General features: G+C 41.2%; 1 protein-coding gene and 1 pseudogene across 1 annotated transcript in view; one reads left to right on the top strand and one right to left on the bottom strand.

Moving 5' to 3' along the window:
- Positions 1-23588, bottom strand: part of Csmd1 (CUB and Sushi multiple domains 1) — a 1489308-nt gene that overhangs the window by 568689 nt on the left and 897031 nt on the right. The window lies entirely within an intron of this gene.
- Positions 4489-8613, top strand: LOC106022190 (annotated as a pseudogene).

The raw sequence follows: 23588 nt of genomic DNA, 5'->3' as shown, positions 1-23588 counted from the left end.
TTGCATTTCCCGGATGGCTAAGGATGTTGAGCACTTTCTCAAGTGGCTCTCAGCCATTTTAGACTCCTCTATTGAAAACTCTCTATTTAGTTCTGCAGCCCACTTCTTAATTGGGTCCTTTGCTGTTTTGGAGACTTGCTTCTTGAGTTCTTTGTAAATTTTGGAGATCAACCCTCTGTCAGATGTGGGATTAGTGAATATTTTTTCCCATTCTGTGGGCTGCCTTTTTGTCTTGCTGACTGTGTCCTTTGCCTTACAGAAGCTTCTCAGTTTCAGTAGGTCCCATTTATTAATTGTTGATCTCACTGTCTGTGTCATCTCAAATTCTTAATACTCAAAAACCTTACTGAGTGTCACAGATACCTAGGATCTTTCTGTGGTGATAAAAGATCCATAGCATTCACCTCTAGGACTCCAAAACCTCCCAGAGCCTGGTCACTATCCTGCAGTCCCTAGGGTAAGCCTCAGACATCACAGCTGACACTCACACAGCATCACATTATGCTTACTGGGTTGTATTCTTTTCTTTGCTGTACTCAAACCCACTTAGAATGATGGCAGCTCACAATAAAATCTGAATAAAATATAAAATAAAATATAACCTGTTTGAATAATGTCATTAGTTACTTTCTGTAGCAAATCTCAGAAGCATTAGTATGTGGTTATAGACAGTATGTTTCTGGTTTGATCAGTATCTGACTGTATTCACGACAGAGACTTCAGGGGACTGAATAGCCTGGGGACATCAGAATTCTCTTCATTTGTGTAAGGACATCCTATGATATTTGCATTATGACATTGCCTAACGACACAGTTTTCAGAATGTGTCTGCCAGCATCTCATGACTATGGAATAGTTATTTTCCAAATACAATTGGCCACTGGTCAGTTTTCTTTTTAAAGATGAGCTGTGAATTGCATACAAAAATCACGAATTTAGTAAACATGGATATGTGAACATCTACCTTTTTTGTCCTATTAACAACTTTAAGGTTTTGATCTTTAAAAAATAGAGAAAGAAAATAATTTCAATTAGCTCTTGGCTTTTGGTTCGTTTTCCCTGGTAGTTTGACTTGAGCTCTTATTCTCCTCATGACTTTTTCATGGTTACATTTGATGAACCATTTCAATTTTCTGTGCTGGTTGCCTCTGTTTTAAAAAGGAGAGTAATTTCTTTAGATTCCAGATATTTTACAATTTCCCCTCCATAAAATACAATAATAAATCCCAGCTAAAATCAAGAGACAGCATCAAAACAAAGCAGAGCATGGCCACTGTTGGTGGGAGCCTGCCCCCATGAAGAATGAGGCTTCCAGCACTGCTTGCCTTCTTACCAACCACCAGGCCTTCATGACTCCACTCAGGCTTTGTTGCATCCTTAATGAGAGGTTACCTGGCTCTTACCAGCTGCAGGATGCCCGGTTTCTAATAATACATTGATTTCTCTGACTGCTCTAACACTAGCCTCTTTCTCCAAGTTCTGAGGTGGGTTCAAGCCATCTCCATGAAAAGGATTACATCATTAGAACTTCAAAGAGGGCCTGGCCAGTTGAAGGCTCTCACAAAGTTTTTCTTGAGGATCAGGAGTTTACAAAAATACTTGATAAGAAAATAGCTGCTTATTTCTCTTTTGTACCCAAAATCCAATTGCCGAGAATTTGTATTCCTGTCACATTGAGATGAGTCTGAAATTTCCTCCTGGTTCTGTTCTATTTTGTGTTTGTTCATATATAATAATTATTTTAAAGCACATAGTCTCAGGATGAATAGACATGCACACCAGTAAAATGCTAATTGAGGTAAAATAACTAGGATCTATTAAGCACTCCTTTCATGCATGCCTAATGGAAATTTCCAGATTGTTTCCACTATGGAGAAGTTCACTGTGCTAAGGGAACCCACTTCCTGCCTCTCCATCCCTACAATTCTTTGTACTCTTGAGTTCTTTCTCCAAGACAGTCTGTATCAAAATACTTAGCGCTGGCCAGTACCATTCTCTCAAAGCATCTCAGCTTGCTGGCTCTGAAGGGAGCTTGGTATATGATCTGGACCTAAATGACTGATATAGCGAGAAAACCAGCAGCTCCTGAGAATATAGGCCTATCAAGATCAATAGTTGATAGCATTTCAGGAGAGGTTTTACCTTTCAGAGGAAAGGTCATTTATGTAGATGACACACTGATACACAGATGTTTGCTTTGTTTTGTTTTTTTCCACAAAAGCTTGTGAAAAGTTGGAAAGAAAGACAGACCTGTAGGAGACACTGTTCTTAACTCTTGGCACCTCTGGGACTGGCCTGAATAGTGGACAGGTGTGACATTCAGGTTCCTTCACCCCCACTCCAGGATTATCAACATCTTGAAAACTGGCCTGTATGAGGCACACACACACACACACACACACACACACACACACACACACACACACACAGTCCTGAACTGCCGTGACAGTGGTCAGAACTGGATTCAAGTTCTATAAGGAAAGGTCTGTAAGTTCCCTAAGATCTGTGGTATAGTGGTGATCATAGCTGCCTTCCCCAAGATCTGTACAGGAACTGATTGATATTTGTCTCCATGCTGTAGACTAGAGAATGCAGAGTGTGTTGTGGCTCTGCCTTTTCCTGCTTATGGTTTTCTTTTAAAATGAGCCCATGAAAAATTAAAATCTCTACTAGCAAAGGATATGCATAGAATAGCAATGCATCTGCTCTTGAAAGAAAAATATAGTATTCAGAATACAGTATTTAGATTTGAAGTGCCACACATGAAAATTGAGATCTGTGTCATCTCCAGAGGGGAGGCAACACATACCTGCTCTGTGTCAAGAAAGGTCATTGCTATCATCCCTTACAGTGGGCAGGACCTCCATAACCGAACTCCTACCATCCATATCCAGGAAGTGTCAGAGCACTGAAAATATTGCACAATACTCAAATGGGGGAAGTCTGTAAAGCTCAGTAAGTGTTTCACACTCAACTGGCTGTCTTCGTCACTCATTGAGGGTTTCTGCCATTCCTTCTCCTCTGTAATGCTGTCACCACAGCCGAGGGCCTCATCCTGAGCAGAGCGCCCAGTGTGTGCACACCCAGTGCTTTGTGCAGGTAAAGCAGCACCAGCATCTCTTGCTTCCTATGAGATGATGTCTACAGGTTAACCAGATGCAAACAAAGCCATCCATGTTCCCAACGTGGCACCCGGTGTGCTGTGGTTCCCAGAGAGTCAGGCTTGGGGGTTCCCTCTCCTGCCCTAGCCAGTTGTGTCTTCCTAAGCAGACTGGGTGGTTTTCTGATGTCTTCATTTTAATGGTATTTTTACTATTTGTATGCATGTGAGTCTGTGTGCATGAAGGTGCCTGCAAAAGCCAGAAGAGGGTATTGGAGTCTCTGGAGCTTACTCCAGAAGAGGGGCACATGCTCTTATCCCGGTGGTTCTTGACCTTCCCAATGCTACGATCCTTTAACACAGTTCCTCATGTTATGGTGACCCCAGCCATAAAATTATTTTTATTGCTACTCAATAAGTAATTTTGCTGCTATGAATTGTAAATATTTGATATACAGCATATTTGATATGTGACCCCCCTAACGGCATCATGCCCACAGTTTGAGAACTGCTGGTGAGACACCTCCCCAGCCTCAATTTAACTCTTAATTTTAAAATACTGTTATTACAAAAAAGTCCTGTTTTAAAATATGATTATTTCCATCTGCATTTCATGAGTGCAACCATTTTAAAGTTCTCTGAATTTCCTTAATCATGCCATATTTGCCATCTACAGGATTTTGTTTGTCATTCTAAATACAGACCTGCATTTCTCTCTTGGACTTGTTTACTTCCTTTACCTTTTACTCTTTAGTTTTGAAGCAAATGTCTTAAGAAACAATTTTTTTAAGGAACAAGCTAGGAACAGTATGAATGTTTTCAAGGGTCTGAGATTTCAAGTGCCTCAAGGAAATGGAGATTCAAGGGCCCTGAACACTACAGATTGATGGCTATGTTTCAAGAGGAAACAGAAATAGCACTTAGCCACTGACAGCCTTCTAGAATGGATTCTGCTTCTAATTTCCCATCTGATCCACGTTAGAAAATACAACTTCATCATTAAAGGTAATGGACAGCCCAATACGCCTCTAGCAGACAAAAGCAGAAATGTGTATGTGGGGAATACAAAAGGAATCCCATTCCTCATAAGGTATATGAATAGGGTTTCAGTGTTTTCCTTTAGTAAACTAATGTAGAAGGGTTTAAGAGTGAGTCTAGATGAGTGGGGAGATTACACAATGTTTTATGTTCAAAGGTTAGCTAATAAAATCAATCCACAATTGGGAGGATTTGTAATTTGATAGTATATATAACTAAACTTTCTGATAATTTTAAAACAACTTCCCACTGAGGGTAGAGGGAAGTATCAAATGGCCAGTTTCTTCTTGTGTCTCTGCCTTAATGTTTTAGCATAATGGCTATAATTTTATCAGACCATTCAATCAACGATGTCTTGTTCATTCCGGAATTCAAACCTTGTAATACCTGTTGATAGCAATCACATTCATCATTATCATCTGTTTCTATTTTCCCTGATTTGGATTTCTGATTTCTGTGTATAGAATTATTTAAGCCTCAGAGCAATTTTATTTATAGCATCCCATCACCAGTTAAAGCAATAAATAATATGTAAATTCTTTCTGTCATGCCCTAGATTACAAATATCATTCTTTACTGGTTATTCATGCCATCCTGTTTTTCTGCTATAATAGAACCCATCATTTGCATTCAGAATTAGTTTCCGTGGATGAGCTTTTCACACACCTCATGGTGAATTCTTGAGTTCTCATTGATCTGAGCGACAGTTTCTCAAAAACAAGATGGTGGCATTATAGGATAATTGTGGCTCTGGGGGACAACTTTAATGGAAACAGATCCTGCTAGGCAGCCTTTCTTGCGTGTGTGGATCTCTTTGTGAAACCAAAGCATTAGCCTTTGATTTCCCCTATGATTTAGATGATTCTTGATTTACACTGAAACACACACAACCTGAAAATTTCATTAAAAATTTAAAATGTCTTAAGCTGAAATTTTTACAAGCCACCTAGCCATCTAGCCTGCAACATCATAGCATGGCAGCAGGGTAAAGTCCCTTGTCTCTGCTGTGCCTTCACAGCTAGGAACAGTTGCTCATGGCCCCTGCACAGCATTCCTGGCAGGATCATATGTATGTATGGGATAAACAAAATTCAAATCTCAAACTGTAGTTTCTGCCAGTGTGTATCACTCTGGCATTGTACCATTGTAAAACAAACAAACAAACATCAAGTCATGGCACTGCAACCAAGGGGAAAACAAGGCATTTCTGTTTTGAAGCACTCTTTACATGTTCGGTGTTCCACCCTCACACATGTGTGTGTGCATGCCACCCTGTGACTTTTTGCTTTGTGTCTACAGACTGTGGTCTTCTGGAAAACTCTGAGCTTTCTGCTTCCTGCTCTCTTATTCTGACTTGTCTGTTGCTAGCATTCTTCCCCGTCTGTCTCTGCTGTGGCTTCACAGTAGCCAGAGTGGGTCCTTCTACGGAATCTAAGTGCAGTCTGTAAACGGGACACACACAAGGAAAGCCAGATGGACTCTGGATGCCACTAGGAGTTTTCCGAATTGGCAATAATTGATGTGGGATTCTGTGTGTCCTCGCTGGGACACGACAGGGAAAGTTGTTCTTGCAGACTCCCCTGAGACACTCATTGTGGGTCTCTCCCTGGAAGATTTACAGGGTTTCTTTACTACATAACTTACAGACAATTCTACAGTCTTAAGAGTCTCTTTAATAAATTGTCAAGCCCAGAGTGGCTTGGGTACACCTGGATGTGTAGTGATTGATGCCATGATTCTTGGTGTTGTATTCCTAAGCAGGGCTCAGCTCTCACCTCCTATTTAGCTGACTCAGCTATCTGTTCTTCCTAGAGTGTCGTCTTTTCAACCATTAAACCTGATAACTACAGTCCTCCATTCCCACTCTTGGATCCCAATGTTTTTGCTGTTTTCTCTGAGGTCTCAATTTGGGATATGAAGCCTCTGATGATTTCACTATGTCTTCTGCATTTCTCTCAACTTTTCTTGCTCTTTGTTGATATTTCTTTTGCAGTTTTCAAGATATCTCTTCTCTTATTTTACTATGATGAATTGCCTTTTATTTCACACCTTGTACACCTTTTATTTGAAACTCTAGGAGCTTCTGTCCTCAATACCATTGAATGTGTTATTTCTCTGTCCTCTTGATTGACCTTTCAAGCTTGCATTAAGGTAGCTTCTCCACACATCGGTTGGGTCCCATGCTTGCACTGAACAGTATAATGGAATTCACAGTCCAGTGAAGTTTGCAATAAGGGCAGTTTGCTAATGGGGTGTAGGGTACACATCACCATGATGATGCTAAGCCGCCTTTGATACTGAGAGAACCCTGAATATCTAAACACCAAGACCTTCTCTCAGGGTACATAGTTTCTCTCAACAGACTTCATACCTTCTTGGCTGGTCACAGGATTTTTCAGGGAACTCCAAGCACAGACCACTACCATGTACACTAACATTAGCCGTTTCTAACCCAGTAGAGAAAAACAAACAATACACAAAAATGGAATGCAAGGTTCCAGAGAAGAAATTAGATGGGAGCTGGATAACTGAGCCATGTCTCAGCAGTTCATGTTCAGTAAATAATACATCTGTGAATATTCACTAGATGCAAAGTGAGTCCCTACAGTAACATTAATTCAATTGTGATTAGAAATTATTTTCTTGTCTACATCCAACAGATTTCCAAGACGGAATGAAATTCTGTGGACAAAAAAATCATAAAGTATATTTTAAAAATATGGCTACCTAAGCATTTTATCCATACTTTCTTATTATTCTCTGTTTTCATAAATTCAATTAAGATGATAAAGTTTAATTTTTAATCATTTCAGGCAGCCTAACTAGAGCAGTTAAGTGTCCCTTTTCAGAAACCCCAACCTTCCTGAATATGAAGGCAGGAATGCTAAGGAGAGAGCCCTTCAAGAGAGCCTCTAACTAGCATCACTTCCTAGGTTGCCGTAGAAGTTACTCTCTCCTTGGTATTGGGCTGGCTTGGTAGTCAACACAGAACTGGAAATACAGGGACTGAAGGAATTGCTCGATCACTTCTGTTTTAAAAGTCTGTGGTCAGAGAAAGTCTCACACAGCTATTCCAGAAGAAATGGGAAGAGAGAAAATTTATTTAACTCTCAGATAAAGCCTTTGGAAGGATAGATGGGTCTTTTCAACAGCAGCAGAAGGAAGATTGCAGCCATCCCTCATCTCTCTTCCGCGCCCCAGGCTAGAGCTATATTAAGCCATTGGAGGGTGGAAGGAAATTGAAGCAGCATGCACCCTGATCGGGAATGACTGCCTAGGTCCCTGAATGACATGCTACCATAGGAGATGCCTTCCTGAGACCAGTGCTGAATAGAAAAAAAAACAAAAGTGCTATAGACATAGGAACATTTAAAAACAACACTGTTTGTGGCTATGGTCTGCCTCTCTTGTAGGGCTCTCTCCTTAGCATTCCAGCTTCTCAGCAACTATCCCCTGCTCTGAAAACAGCTACCTCTCAACCAGTGACTGAAACTGATGTCAGTTCCTACAGTGGCCACTTTGTGACCCTCATGAGTGTGAGAATGAGAGTCCCTAATGAAAGGGGATCTGGAAGGGATTCCCCTCAGCACAGTTTGTGAGATGGCCTTACTGAGGAGGCCAGAGGCCATTGAGCACCCTGGTGTAGTCTGGCTAGTGGATGTCTGTGCTGGTTCCTGAATTGACCTAGATATTAAGGCCACGCTAGCGTTTAAACATATAGACTAGGACTTAAGGTTGCACCTGGACAAGGCACCCCAGGCTTGGCAGTTGAGATCATCAAGGATCTGAGAAGTCCGTTTCTAAATTTGCTCCTTGCAAATTGCATCAGTCACCAAGACCTGATGCCAGAGGGCACTCTGGTGACAAGTAATGGAGCAGTCAAGCTGGCTGACTTTAGCCTAGCCAGAACCTCTAGCTGCCAGAAGACCCTCACGTCTCTGACTGTTCAGGTACCACATTCCTGGAGTTCTTCTGCAGTCGACATATGCAACACCCGTGGACACACGGAGCGCTGGCTGTATCTTTGCAGAGATGTCTCATCGAAAGCATCTCTTCTTTGGAAACTCTGAAGATGGCCACTTGGGTAAAATCTTTGATCTCATTGGACTGCCTCCAGAAGATGAGTGGCCTCAAGATGTGTCTATACCCAGAAGAGCCTTTTCCTGAGAGGACCTTGGCCAGTGCAGTCATACCTGAGATGGAGGAGTCATGCCTATAGCAGCTTCTGGAAATGCCGACTTTTGACACACATAAACAGGTATCTGTTTGCTGAGTCCTGCAGCACTTTTCTCCACAAGGAGGAAAATGACCCCGAGAAAGGAGTAAAGTGGCTGCCTTTCCCTGCTCCTGGATGCTTGAGTGGACAGAACGCCACTGAAAAAAGGCTAGTCATGCTTCCTCTGTGGCTGTGGCAGCTCCTCCAGTCTTTTACAGAGATTTTAAGCTTAAGATGGCATTCCCCATTCCCCTCATGAAGCTTTACCCCCTTGCCCTCCCATTTCTCTACATTCCAGGGTGGGTGTGACTTGTCTTCCTCCCTCCCTGATTTACATTGAGATTGTTTTTATTTATAGGGCAAATAAAACAAGTCCACCACCACCACCACCACAGTTGGTGCCTAAGAAAACATTTCAAGTATTAATGTCTGAAATGATTGACAAGATAGAAATTCTAGGCCTTTGGAATTTTGTAGACAATAAGAAAACTTTACACAAACACACAATGTCCTATCTTTGACCAAGGAGTCAGAGCAGCTAGCTACCCTAGCCCTCTCCCTTCCACAAAGTCCTGTCAATTTATCACCTTTGTCTTTGTTCTCCCCAACTGTGGCTTCCATAGGCAATGAAACCACTGTGTCTCTTTTAATCTAGGGACTATTATTCTCAACAGCTTCATTCTAGTGTTACATGATTTGTTGTTGATTTTCCTACCACTTGAAAATTGGCCAAATGGATATGCAATTTTTCAAATCCTGGGGATATTTATTATTGACTATTTATTATTGCCATTTGATAGATGTTGCTATTAGTAGTTGCTTGTAGTCAGATTTTTCTTTGTGTCGCCAGCTCAGAAATAATGACAGGGAGACTTATTAATTATGAAAGCTTGGTCTTAGCTTAGGTTTGTTTTTAACTAGCTCTTATAACTTAAATTATCCCATTTCTATTAATCTACATAATGTCACATACTGACCCACCCTGCTTCCTGTGTCTCCTCGTTGTCTCTCTCATGTGCCCAGATTCATCCTCCACCTCTCTCTGCCTGCAGTCCTACCTATATGTCCTGCCTGCTTGTTGGCCATGCAGCATTTTATGTTATCAATCACAGCAATATACCATCACATAGAGTACTAATATCTCCCAACAGTTTCTCTTTGTCTGTCCCTTTCAAGTCTTCATTTTCTTTCTATTTTTGAGTCTTGCCCGCTTCTTCTCTCTTCCTAGACTTATGCCTTATCATGCAAGCCCCTTTACTGTTTCACTAGAGCATACAGAATAAAACCCAGAGTTGCCTAGTACTTTTAGGCTTATCGTGATCTGGCTGCAGACTTCTGTGTGGATGTGTGTGTGGATGCATGCATGTTTAAGCCTTTTATTCTTTACCTTAATAGTTTCTGGATTTTTAATTCATTATTTCATAACTTCAAACAATGTATTTTGATTATGTAAAATTCTCCTTCCAGTGCCTCTAAGAGCCTCCTTAAACTTCCCTCCCTGATTTCTTGTCCTTTATCCATAGTTGACTGATCTTTTAATTTTATGTTTACATACTTTGGAATCCTACTGGATTCTTGGACTTCAAACGCCCTGCTTAGCTAATTGCAGCAATTATCTATGCACATATTAACTACTGTGATTTGGGAAAAGTGGTAGAATTCCTACTTTAGGTAGTAATTAGCTGCAATGGCAGTCTTGGGTACCAGCCCCTACTGGGCATAGTCTGACAGAGTCACTGCTACGTTGTATATCAGCAGGCTTGGCAGAAGTAAACAGCAAAGGTGCAGCAAGAGACAAACAGAGAAGGGGAGCTGGAGAAAGAGCAGAGAAGTCACAATAGTGACAGTCCTGGCTGTCTAAGGCCTGGAGTGGCCTGCCTCATTGACATGGGTGAAGTAACTCTAGGAAGCTGTTCAGTCACAATCAGAGTATGGAATGGTGAGAAAGTAATCAATCTGGAGGTCCAGACTCTCCCAATCAAAGAAGAAAGATGGGGCACTCATGTATCCACATTTGGGAATAAGAAAAGTACTGACAGAGTGCCAGCCTTATCTCATCAATCTTTGGATGGGTTCACAGGACTTGACATTCCTCAACTAGCCCCTGGGAAGGTAAATGGAATAAATTGGCAAAGACAGCACTCCCTGCACCAACTATTTAGTGTCCTCTGATGCTTGGTTTATTTGGGAACATTAGGATAAAGCCAAAGTTTGTTTCCTAGCTAGTTTGCACAATATTGGTGGCTCTTAGCTGAGCATGGCGGTGTATGCCTATAATTCTAGCACATGGGCGGTCGGTGGAGGCAGGAAGGCAACAGCAACCTCCAGACCAGGCAGAGCTACTTAATGAGACTTTGTCTCGAAAAGCAAACACACTAACAGCTATGACAGGCGAATCTTTCCCACATAAGAAATCTGATTTTCTCCAAAATTAGTTTAAAAAATTTGGAGAAAAGTTGTTTTTCATGGAAAACTTTATTACTCTAAATATGGGATGTGGTTAATAGCGCTTTGTCAAAATTTATTACAAAGAAAAAACACTGAGAACTGCCTTTGGGCAAGTTTAAATCTTAGAAGTTGTAGAAACATTTAAAGCCCATTGCTGACATCATAATTTGTTGTCTTCATTAGGCATGCAAATATCATGACTTAAAGTGAAACAGCAAATACAATTATTGATTAGGCTAAATAACTATTCATTGAATCTATGAATCTTTCTTTTTCACTTGAAACCTTGCTTCTGAGTGGATGAGTCCTTTATCTGCTTATGACTATTATCATAAATTCACATGAAGGCTGCATTTAGTTATACAGATTATGTACACTGATGAGAACTAATTTATATGGCAATCTGGCAGGCCACAGTGCCTGAATTGGTTCAGTGTTCTAGACTGAAGTTTTTGAGGATGAGATTAAGTTAGTATAATTTGAGTGAAGCATCTTAACTTCTTACTAGGGGTGGTTCACATCCAATGGTGTGAATGAAAAACAAAAATTCTGCCAGCAATAGTCTTAGGTCTCATAATGCAAATATTACCTGAGCTTTGGCCGAGAGCCCACCTTCAACTTTTGTTTTTAACAAGTCTCCATAATACCTGAGCCATCTCTGTGGAATCAATCTGTCTGCACATATTCCATTCTAGACTGTCTTCCTTTTTTGGAGAACCTTGACCGATTCAACTTGACGGAGTTTCATATCATCCCTGTTACAAACAGGTCACTGAGCTTTAATAGTTATGACTATTATTTTTAAAATTTTGAGCTTCCCATTATGATTTCATTTGGAGACATGATAACGAAAAACATTTGGAAGTCTAGAGTCTATGATATTTTGTGTTGTCTGCTGGGCACTGAGACATGAAAAAGAAAAAGAAAAACAAAAATGTGTACTATAAGAACAAACAAGTGAACTGTTTCCATAGGTGAACAAAGGGTGCTCTATACATTGTGAACATACAGTGTGCTCTGTGTTTCTAGAATTAGACATGCTGAGAACACTACTAACTGCATCACAGTTAGAATTTGGAGCCATATGGTCCCTCACAGAGCCCCATCAGCTTAAAAAGCAGAAATTCATTGTCCAAAAATTCTAGTCCAAAATCAAAACTTCTGCCCTATGGGACCCACCACAATGCTCTATGAGCAGTTTTGATGAGGTAGTGGACTTTGTCAAGTAACCTGGTGACCTGTGGTGAGGGAAGGGCTGAGAGCTAAGTCTCTTTCCTTTTTCTTAGAGGTGGAGGCAGGAATGTCAACTACCACATGTCCTAATGCCCCTGAAGGGAGGGAGAGGCTTGAAATTACAATTTAGATTAGCTAGAGACGAATCATTTACAACTTTCTGTAGGACCATTCACAACATTCAGCCCTCACGTGACACACATACTTGTTGGCTCAGACCTTCATCACATTTGTGATGTCCAAATCTGGTCTATTATTCTTAAGGACTTACTGGCAAGGTCTGTGATCTTCCACAATTCACTTACATCCAAGGGAGAGTATTAGAGAAACTTACAGAAACCTAGGTGGTCATGGTTGCGTGTGTGTGGTGTCCTGAAAGAAAATGGCCCTCAAAGGGAGGGGTGATATGAGGAGTCGTAGTCTTGTTGGAAAAAGCGCATCACTGTAGGGTTGGGCTTTGTGGTCTCTTTTGCTCAAGCTTCGCTCAGTGTAGCACTCAGACACTTCCTGTTGCCTACAAGATATAGGGCTTTCAGTTACTTCTCCAGCACCAGGTCTGCCTGTATGCTGTCATGTCCCACCAGGATGAACTTCTCAACTGTAAACAATTAAGTGTTTTCCTTGTAAGCATTGCTGTGGCCGTGGTGACTCTTCACAGCATTAGAAACCCTAAAACAGATATCTGCAGCCTCCCTTTCTGCTGCTCTTCTAGCCCTGACTACTCACAGCCTTCACATACCACAGCAGGGACCCGGATGTCTGATTGGCTGTGATCTCTGAACTGTCCAGCCCGTTTTTTTTCCACAGCTGTGTTGGTGCTAGCCCTTCCCTCCTCACAGTGTTCTTGCCCTGATCATCAGTGTAAGGTTTCTTCTAGAAACACAGGCTATCAATGGACCAGACACTTGGCCTGCTGACCACAGCCTTTCGCATATCTTGTGCATCTTTTCCTCTCCATTTTCTCCCAGAATTCTGCTTCTTTGAGAACAACAACAACTACCATTTCATCTCCAAGGCCTAAAACATTGAGCAGCACCAGAAAGTGGCTGAATATATGCTGAATAAATGGGTTTGTTCTAGATTTGAATTTTAATAACATTGAGTAAACAAGGGCAGGAACGATTATTAAGCCAGAAAGCTTAACTTTAATATTTTATAATGTGTAAGCCGGGACACCAAAACCTACTGGTGACACAGATGGTGCTGTATAATTGAGTTCCTCTGTTCTATTGTCCTTTGTGTGTGGATTGCTGTAAGGAACAGACAGTGTCTGGAAGCCATGATATTCTCTTAGATGTTGCTATTCATAAGAATCTTTAGATTAGTTCCAAGAGAATCTGAACCAAATTTGGTGGCCAGCTGAGTGTACAATGGGTGAAACAAAGGGAAGAAAAATGCTTGAATCTGAAGTTTCCTAGGATGGGGCAGGTCTCCAAATTTCTGTGTCTTGCTGGAGGCATCACCAAGAAACATAACGATTGTTTATGCCTTCGGCATTTGGGGTGAAATAGCAGGGTGAAACATCAAAAGTAATACATTTAGGGCTAACCTCACCTGGGATCCTTACTATTTTGGTTCTCTGTAGGTGTTCATTTCATGTGTTTCTTCTTAATGGTAAGAGGATATAGTCAGAACAGCTTGTTTCCCTCTTACTGTGTTCTCAATATGCCTAAGCTATAAAGGTGGCTTCATGAAGTCACTAAACATGAATGTGTATTTGCATCTAAAAAACAAAGCAAAACAAAAGGACAAGAATCAGCATATATTAGCCAAATGGTCAAACAGATGTTCCTGATGGGCTGTGCTAAGGAGATAATTAAAATGCCAAAGAGCATCCCTCTGGCCCTTCAGCAGAAATGTCTTAGAACACAGTGGTACAAGTACTCACACAGAACAGCCTGAGAAGTGGCAAAGAATACAAGTATATTCTCTAGTACTAAGAATGTCTATTACATCCTGGACAGAGTTGTTCAATAAACTATAGATGGAATGAAAAACTATACTGGTACCCAATTTGGCAAAGGAAATGTATTTATATATTTCAACAAAAATACAAGCATCTCTCCTATTACTTTTGGTTAACATATATGTGTGCTTTATAGTCATATGTACATCTGTTTCTGTATGATGTGTGTATCTATGTTTATGTACAGCACCTGTAACACAGAGATCTCAGTTCTTCAACTAATATGTGGCAGGGAAAAGTTCCAAAAGTTCAAACCATACAGTGATGTGTGGAATCTGGAATTGAACTGTGCTTTTTGGGCAGTGTGATCTACCATCCTAAAGAGAAAACACTTCAGCAAGATGGCCTGGACTGCGTGTGCATGCAAAACAGAAACAAGTGTAATGAAAATTCAGTGGAATTTCAATCCCATCTTTAGAAAGATCTGTATTTTAAGATCTTAAATATCTGAGTTTGACTTTGAACTAGACCCAAAATGAGAAAGGAAACAGTAAAAATAAACGGTCCTCAGAAGTATTCTCTGTCTTCAGCTCCCTTCTTCACTTTGTGGCTTCCATTAATAGGCAGTTTTTTCCTAAGTTGGGCAACCTCAGTCAGGTTCTGGATCCTGGGTTGGCAAAGACTGGCCAAAGTGAAACTTTTCCCAAGAGAATTTATTTATTCTGACTCATCTAATGTAAGGTGAATGGACATGTTTTAAAGAAGTTCTTTCGATATTATTTTGCAGTATTATTTTTATTTCCAGCTACAAATCCCTTGCTCAAATTTATCCATATATCCCTAGCAGGGATGGTACCTGATGTTGTGCAGCAGAAACCAATAAATTCTCTCTTAATGAACCAGCAAAGCTTTCTGTAAGCTTTCTATATAGTACTATTCCAGGGCAGTATTCTCCAAGCCTATGATAAGTCGTTGGTAACAGTTTTCAATGTCTCAGACTTTAGGAACCAATTACGAATCTTATGAGACTCCTCTGACTCCTCATGCTATGATACTCTGTACCTAGTGTTCCCAACTAAATAATAGCCTAGAAAGCTGACTCATTCTTAAAACAATTGGCTCAGCATGTGACCTATTTCAACATTGCTGTTTTAAGATACTTAGCCATTGCATGTCCATTTTTCATTCCTAGTATTTGTATATTTTGAGAATTTCATATATGAATACTGCATTTGTATCATCTTTATCCCTTCCTCTCCAACTAAAACTGTTTTCATTGTCCACTTACATGCTCTCAAAGTCATGACCTCTTTTTTAATTACACACACACACACAGAAACATGCACACGCATACATACAAAAGTGATTCCATTTAGTGTTGCACATTTGGACATGTACATCGAGCTGACAGTCATTGTCTATAGTTCTTCATCCTGGGGTGTGGCCTTTAAGAAGTAAGCTAGCTTCCTATGCAGGACTTGTACAGGAGACCAGATTGAGGAGACTTCATGAGTACAGCTATCAAGTCAGGTCTAGAACACATTATCAAGCAGAAAGGAACACATAAGCAGTGGGGAGAATAAGAATGATGCCCAACATAGATCTGGGGAATGCCAGACTACAATTCCATGGCCACAGAGTCTGGGAAACAGAACCTTCATCCAATGACTGATGGAAGCAGAGGCAGACTCCCACAGCTAAACACTGAGCTGAACTCAAGAAACCCAGTGATAGAGAGGGAGGACTGATGAGCAAAGGGGTTAAGACTGGGCTGGTTTAACTCCTAGAAACAGCTGACCTGACAGGGGGTAGCTCTTGAATCCCAGACTGATGGCTGGGAATCCAGCTTGGGACTGATCAAGACACCCTGAATTTGGGTGTCAGTGAGGAGGCCTAGGCAATCTATGGGGCCTTGGGTAGTAGATCAGTATTTATCCCTGGCATACAAATGGACTTTGGGTGCCCATCCAATAATTAGAGATGCTCTCTGACCCTGGACTCTTGGGGAAGGCTCTAGGCCCTGCCCTGGATGAAATGACAGACTATGGACACCCCCATGGAAGGCCTCACCCTCCCTGGGGAAACAAGGGGGTATGGGGGCAGTTGGAGGGAAGGCATGGGAGGAGGGGAGGAAAAGGGAGAAGGACCTGGGATTAACATGTGAAGCAACCTTATTTCTAATTTAAACTTAAATTTAAAAATAAAAAAAAGAATGACCCCCAAAGGATCATAGATTTGAATACTTGATCACTAGGGTGTGGTTCTATTTGAAAGGAGTAGGAAATGAGGCCTCCTTAAAGGAAGTTTGTTACTGGGAGTGGGCTTTGTGGTTTCAAAAAGTCCAGGGTCTGTCTTCCTGCTTCCTGGGAATCTGGCTGTAGAACTCTCAGTCTGCATGCTGCAATGTTTCCTGCCATGATGATAATGGCCTAAGCCTCTCAAACTGTAAGCCAGACCCAGTCAAATGTTTTCTGTATAAGAATTGCTGTGGTCAAGCTAGAGAGATGGTTCAGGGGTTAAGAGTACTATCTACTCTTCCAGAGGACCCGGGTTCAACTCCCAGCACACACTTTGCAGCTTAAAATTGTCTACAATTACAGTTTCAAGGGATCTGACACTGTCATATAGACACACAACCAGGTAAGACAGCAGTGAACATAAAAACAAAAATAAATCTAAAAAAAAAAAAAGGACTTGTTGTGGTTAGTCATGCTGTCTCTTCACAGCAATAGTGCACTGAGCAAGCAATGTAGCATCATTTTTAATTCCTTCTAGGACAAAACCATAACTCAATCTTACATCTATAAGAAATTGGAGCAGATGTCCCCAACTAGAATACAAAGACCGTGAATGTCATGAATGGATGGAACTCACTCAAAAGAAAATGTTAACACCAATGTTTTCAATTCCTGTTGCCATGTATAAATCACATCAGATTTCGTAGATAATTCAAAAATAATCAGAACCTTGCAAAAATACACTAAGCTTCAAATTTGGAAAACACAGAAATTAAAACAGAATCTCAAAGTGTGATGGTTAACATTGCATTTAAAGTTTAGACTTACTTTGCTCGAAAGACCAAAAATGCATTGCCCTTATATCACACAGACCCTGACTTGCACAGGCTGTATCCCTGCAGCCCACCTCCGTTTTCCCCCAGACTTTTCCCCCACTTAAGACTATCCTTAAGCTAACTGATCTTGTAAAATTTGCTTTTCTGGCAGGATAGCAGGTTATATGACTGCTATTTCTGCTCTTGTAATCAAACTTGCTTAGACTGCTCAAAAGGATGTTTGAACCAACTGTAAGACATATGTTAAAATTAGATCCTGCCTACACACATAGACAAAATACACATAATCTCCTGGGTTTTTGCTTTGATAAGCCTTGGGCTGATACGGCTAACTTCTGTATCTTGGGAGCATGGTCAGGTGCTGTCCTGGTCCCACATTGGGTGTCTCTTCTCATTAATTTATAGTGATGGTGAATCTGTGACCTACCTGATATAGTCTTCAACAAAGTGAAATACTAACCTTCAATAACTAAGCAGCAAATTGCTATGCCCACAGACATGAAGAGGATGTTGTTAGTATTCATTTCATAAAGCTGGTGTCCAAAGTAAAGATTTCTCAGATGCCGAAAAGGTTTTCTCAGTGCAGCATGCCCACATGTTTCCTCCACTAATTAGTTTGCAGAGTTCTATTTTCTCAACTGTGTTCCAAATAACTTAGTTCATCATGTTTTACAGATAAGCAATGTCTTAGCGATCTAACAACTTCACCTTCTTCCTTTTCCAAAGAGTTTGTACAGGACTCTGGGTCTCTACCCTCCATCAGCCACCTGGTGACCCATCCCTTCCTGCTCTCCCAGAAACCCCTTTTGCTTTTAGCACTAGGTCCCATAATTCAAGCTCCCAACTGTATTATTGTTACTTTCTATCGACCTGTTGGTATGCAGATATTTACTTCACAAATCCTTTGAAGCCTTCATTTATTTGATATTTGTTCCTACTATGTACAATTCTAAATAAAGAGACTTGAGAATTTAAAGTCAGTATGTGATGAAGGATATCAGAAATACATTAAAAAACAGGTGAATATATATATGATGTATATATATATGTATACATATATTTAAATCACTGACTTCCTGATAGCTCTTGATAATTATAGAATAACTGAATCATGAGGGTACTTGCATGCTAGCACATCAAGTAAATTGTTAAACAGTTGAATATGTCTTTAAAAATTATGTTGGGATATTACGGAGTGTAGCTTTGAAGTAAGAGTCAAAGGTTACTGACAAGAGCCCATGATGGGCACCACAGGTAGGTATGCAGTATAATCTCTGATGTCAAATGCTTGACCTTGGCAAATGCTTTATGGCAGTCACTCATCTCCACAGCAGATCATTCTAGGACCTTTGCCAAAAGCTCTTGGGGATACTCAAGTCCCTCCCATGAAATGAGAGTCCAGCCTGTGTATCAGTCTAGGTGCTTAAATGGTCTCTAGGTGGAGTATATAATGCGAATGCTATGTGGATGGTTGTCATACAATATTGTTCAGGGAAAAATAACAAGGAAGTCTGGCATGTGCTCTGAGCAGATGCAGTATCTCTTCCTCAGTACTGATGGAGTCTGCAGTTGTGGGACCACAGACACAGAGCTGACTCCGTGGCAGCTTCAGATGCCATCAGCTGTGAGAGCAGAGTGATAACAGCTACGGGAAGTGTGTAGAAGTCAGATGTGGATTAACTCAGTACATACCCGGCAGGATTTTGTTTCATCCAAGCATGGTTATATGGACTCCATTATGAAGTTCTGACAGTACAGTGGTATGCTCCCCTGCCCCTTTGTGGAGGCTAAGGCAAAGGTGCTCTCTCCTGTCCTGTGTAATTCAATCCATTCAATCCCTGTCCAATTCTTAGCGACCTGTTTAATACCATTCTCATTATATTAACACAACTATCCCATGGAAAGCCCAAAATACCGTTGTTATTTAAGGCAAGTCTATTTCCATGTCTTCTCTTTAAGAAGCGGGATCATGAGTGAACCTCACTGGTGCCTCAGTCTGAGGTGAGATTGTAATGATGACTGACGGGCAGATGATACTCTGAATCAGTGAAAAATTAATGATGACTTCGGAGGATCAGATCCCAGCCCTTATGTAAAAAGAGGATGACAAATCCTTGCACATAGCCCCAGAGGCCCCATTTGGTAGATATACATATACTTCACTCTGCAACAAAATTATTAAAAAAGAATGATTTCAGAATTCTACATCATGATCCATGGTTGGGGCTCAGAGAGCTGATTTATGAGTGTGAGTGTGCGATCCGTTTGGTAATAGGACCAACTGTTACTTTATCATTTTTTTAGCAGAATTGTCACAGGGGAAAAATTGGATTTTTAAGAAAGTAATAACTAGAGACCAATGCCATTTTTAAAAGCACACAGGGAGCACTCCTGGTTCCCAGGGAGTGTCTGCCAGGGAGCACTGGGGACTGTGTGTTTGCATTCATCACTGGCAGAAGCACAAGACTCACTGTTTTTATTTCTAGTGGACTGAAATACAGATTTTCTCTGACAATGAGGTTGAGGGACTTTGGTGGCTTCAGAGCAAAACGGCCTCTGCCTTCTGGGAGAACCAGAGCAGATTTCTTTAGAGTGGAATAATGCCTCCTAAAGGTTAAAACTGGCTCAAGGGATAATGCATCCTGAATTTCTAGTTGACATTCTATTGTGCATTTGGGGAGGAAACACTGAATGCTTGGTTTTAATTTCTATTAACAATAATTTTAAGTAGAACAAATTAACTTGCAGATGTGGTACCCATGTCAAAATTAAGAAGGCTACAAGTAATGCAGTTTACAGTGGATATTTGTGATTCAAGGTGAGGGGCACCAGAGGTCTATTTTGGGATTCTCTGCAATAAGAAATCACTGTTGTTAAGAACACATGTAACGCCTGTGAGGCCTTTGCTGGGCAGCCAGGTGATAGTCATGTAGCCTGATCAGTTTGCTCCCTGGTGGTTCACCTGTGAAAAGACGAGGAATGCTTTTGCTTCATGGAGTAGCTGTGTGGTCGGCTAGGATCAGAACTTATCACTTGCTGCCATGAGCATTACACTCACAGAGTTTCCCAAAGCATCAGCAGTTGTGTTATCAACCCACCGAACTTCTTTAGCAGGACCAGATAACTCTGGTAAGGTAACTTCAAGTTAATCAAAATGGGATTGTTCAGGGCAGCCTGACCTAATCCAAAGAGCGCTCTGAAAAGGTCTTGGGTCCAAAGGAGAAAGAACAACCCTCTTCTGCTGGCCTTGAAGACAGGCTGTGTGCAGAGCACGTGTCACCAGGGGCTACAAAAGCGGCCTGCTAAAGCTGTGGGCCCAAATCTGTCAGCATCATGGCATTCAACTCCTAGACAAGGTCACCAACCAGGAAAGTCACGTTTTGAAGCTTCTAAGAACCCAAGAAAAATCTAAGTGTGTGGGTCCTAACCATAGAACCTGCAAGGCCCACACACCTGTAATGACATGTTGTACTCTTTTGGCTTTTTGAGTGGCCCACCACTTAGCTCCCAGATAGTCACATATGGAGCCTTATTATTAGTTGTGAATGCTGGCCTTAGCTTGGCTTCTTGCTAGACAGATTTCCTTAACTTAAATTAACCCATCTACCTTTCCCTCTAGGTTATTATCTTTCTTACTTCCGTATATCTTACTTGTTGCTGGTTGGCTGGGCTGGCTCCTGACGTCTTCCTCTCCTTGTTCTCTTGGTGACCCTCTTTCCTCATTTCTCCTTCTATATGTACTCTCTGCCTGCCAGCCCCACCTATCCTTGCCCCTGCCTCACTATTGGCCCTGCAGCTCTTTATTGGGACCATCAGGTGTTTTAGACAGGCATAGTAACACAACTTCACAGAGTTTAACAAATGCAGCATAAACAAAAGTCACACACCTTAAAGTAATATTCTATCTACCACACACACACCTGTTGGTGTTACCCACTCCTAACCCAGGGAAGGCAGTACCCTTCTGTCAGGCAACAGTGTAGTGTAGGAGGGATGGTGTAGCTTGCAACCATATTGCCTTTCCATTATGAGATATGAGGAGGCTCATTTGTATATCAATACTCCAAAATCACCTCCCTGCTCTGGGAGCAGCTGGCAGTCCCCATCTCTGCCAGTCAAGGCTCCTGGTGCCAGCTTCATTTTCCTGTGGCATCTGTTTCCTCCATGAACAAGGGTCTGGGTATGTTTCTTTGGGTTAAAATAAATACATGCAACTGTTTATTTCCTTGCTTGGTTGTATTTCTGCTACTGTGGAATGCTTTTCTGGACCATCTGGTCCTGTGTCCTTTTCTGTTCTCTCCGATTTATCACAGTGTCATAGTTATTCCCTTTCCTCTGTATCCTTCAGAGTTCATCCTGAATTTCTTCTTACACTCACTGTATGACAAGGTGCTGTGTCCTACTGTAGAAAACTATGTCAACCAGAATCAGAGGCTGAGTATCTTGACCCTCGCTGTCACCAACGCTCAGCTCGGTCTAGATGTCATAAATAGTGTGGGTGGCCTCTCACTGTTTCCCTTTTCCTAGCATGGGAAAACTCAGTGAAATCTTTATTACATGCAGTAACTAGGAAATGGTTCTTTTCCCAACCTCTCCAAACATGATTGTTGTATGTCTCCCTCTCTTCCCCCCTTCTCTCTCAACATTTGGATGCTGTTTTAATTTCTTAACACTTAAAGTTCTATTTTAAAATTCATTAATTGATGGGGTTAATATAGTTCCCAGTTCATAATCAAAGCTAAAGCAATTACTCTCTGAATTTACTAAGCTCAATTTCTTGTTGTTGTAACCTTCCTCGTATATTCGTACTTTGATTGTCCAATGTCCATGATTTTAACATGAAATCCAAGATAGAATTCAATTTTGAAGGTAGAGTTTCCATTGCAATTTCTTATAACGTGACTTGTAAAGTGTGACCAGGTGTCTGAAATCAGATGTTGTTTCAAGAGCTCCTGAACTACCTGCATCTAATTACAGTCATTCAAGCTCTACCTCCACAGAGTCATTTATTAGCTGAGATATAATGAAAAGCTGCCATCCCCTGAAATGATGCTTGTAAAGCATGGGTTTTTAAGTTTCAAAACACTAAAAAGTGATGTACAGAATAGACATACAAAAATGCAGACTTAGGGATGTGTACATGTTTTGAAAAGTATATATTTGCAAAACATCCACCAAGTCAGCCTTAGAACACTAGAATTTGACACTAAATGCTCTCCAAGGCTTGGAGGCAAATTTAGTGGCATGCACTCTTGATCCTCTACATGGAAGACGAAATGTACTAGATGAATAGACACTATTATATCTGAGGAATAAATTTAGAGACAGAAAAAAATCTAGATTTATAAATTTAAGTTTCTTAAGAGGTAAAAGTCTAATTTGGGGGGACTACTCCCCTCCATCCTGGAAACAACTCCTGAAGATTTGTGGAAATAGCAAAGTAGAGAGTAAGGGCAGGAACCGGTGAAACTGCTCAGAGAACAAGGGACAGCTGGATGAGGGTACTGAAGAGGGACTGGGGATGTTCTAATAGGAGGTCAGGTATGAGGGCCTTGTCACAGGCTACTGGGTTGCTGTTCCTTAAAGATGCTCGCAACCATCTGGTCAAGGTGCTAGATTTTCTTCCACTACAGCTGGGGTTCTTAAAATAAGCAAGCAGATGAATAAGTGAAAAATCTGTGATGCAAATGGATACAGATTATAAGGTAAGAGAGAACTGACCCCCAGGACTGTAAAATGTTGCCTACCTGCCAGCTAAATTGCCCACCACTGCAGGAGGGTGACTCCAGTCCTGTACTACTGAGAGGATTTACATGGGGAAACCCAGGAGGCAGCTTAAGCTTCCTGACATTTCTGTGCAGATATATTTCAGGGTGTTTTATTTTATTATTTTATTTTATTTGTATTTATTTATTTAAATTAGAAACAAGCTTGGTTTTTTTGAGTTTTTTAATTTAAATTAGAAACAAGCTTGTTTTACATATCAAACCCAGTTCCCTTTCCATCTCCTTCCCCTCCTCCCGCCCCTCCACCCACTCCCTATCCCATGCCCTTTCTGCTCCACAGGGATGGTGAGGCCTTCCATGGGGGATCTTCAAATCTTTCATATCATTTGGAGCAGGGCCTAAGCCCTCCCCTGTGTGTATAGGCTAAGACAATATCCCTCTATATGGAATGAGATCCCAAAGTTCATTTGTGTGTTTGGGATAAATATTGATCCACTACCAGAGGCCCTATAGATTACCCAGGCCTCCTAACTGACATACACTTTCAGGGGGTCTGGGTCTGTCCTATGCTGGTTTCCCAGCTATCAATGTGGGGTCCATGAGCTCCCCCTTGTTTGGGTCAGCTGTTTCTGTGGGTTTCTCCAGCCTGGTCTTGATCTCTTTCCTCATCACTCCTCCCTCTCTGCAACTGGATTCCGGGAGTTCATCTCAGTGTTTAGCTGTTGGTGTTTGTCTCTGCTTCCATCAACCACTGGATAAAGGTGCTAGGATGGTGTATCTAGGTAGTCAACAATCTCATTATAGAGGAAGGGCTTTTAAGGTAGCCTCTCCACTATAGCTTAGATTGT

Source organism: Mesocricetus auratus, unplaced genomic scaffold (assembly GCF_017639785.1).
Source record: "Mesocricetus auratus isolate SY011 unplaced genomic scaffold, BCM_Maur_2.0 Super-Scaffold_100031, whole genome shotgun sequence".
Taxonomy (NCBI): Eukaryota; Metazoa; Chordata; class Mammalia; order Rodentia; family Cricetidae; genus Mesocricetus; species Mesocricetus auratus.
This window is presented reverse-complemented; position numbering and strand designations above follow the sequence as displayed.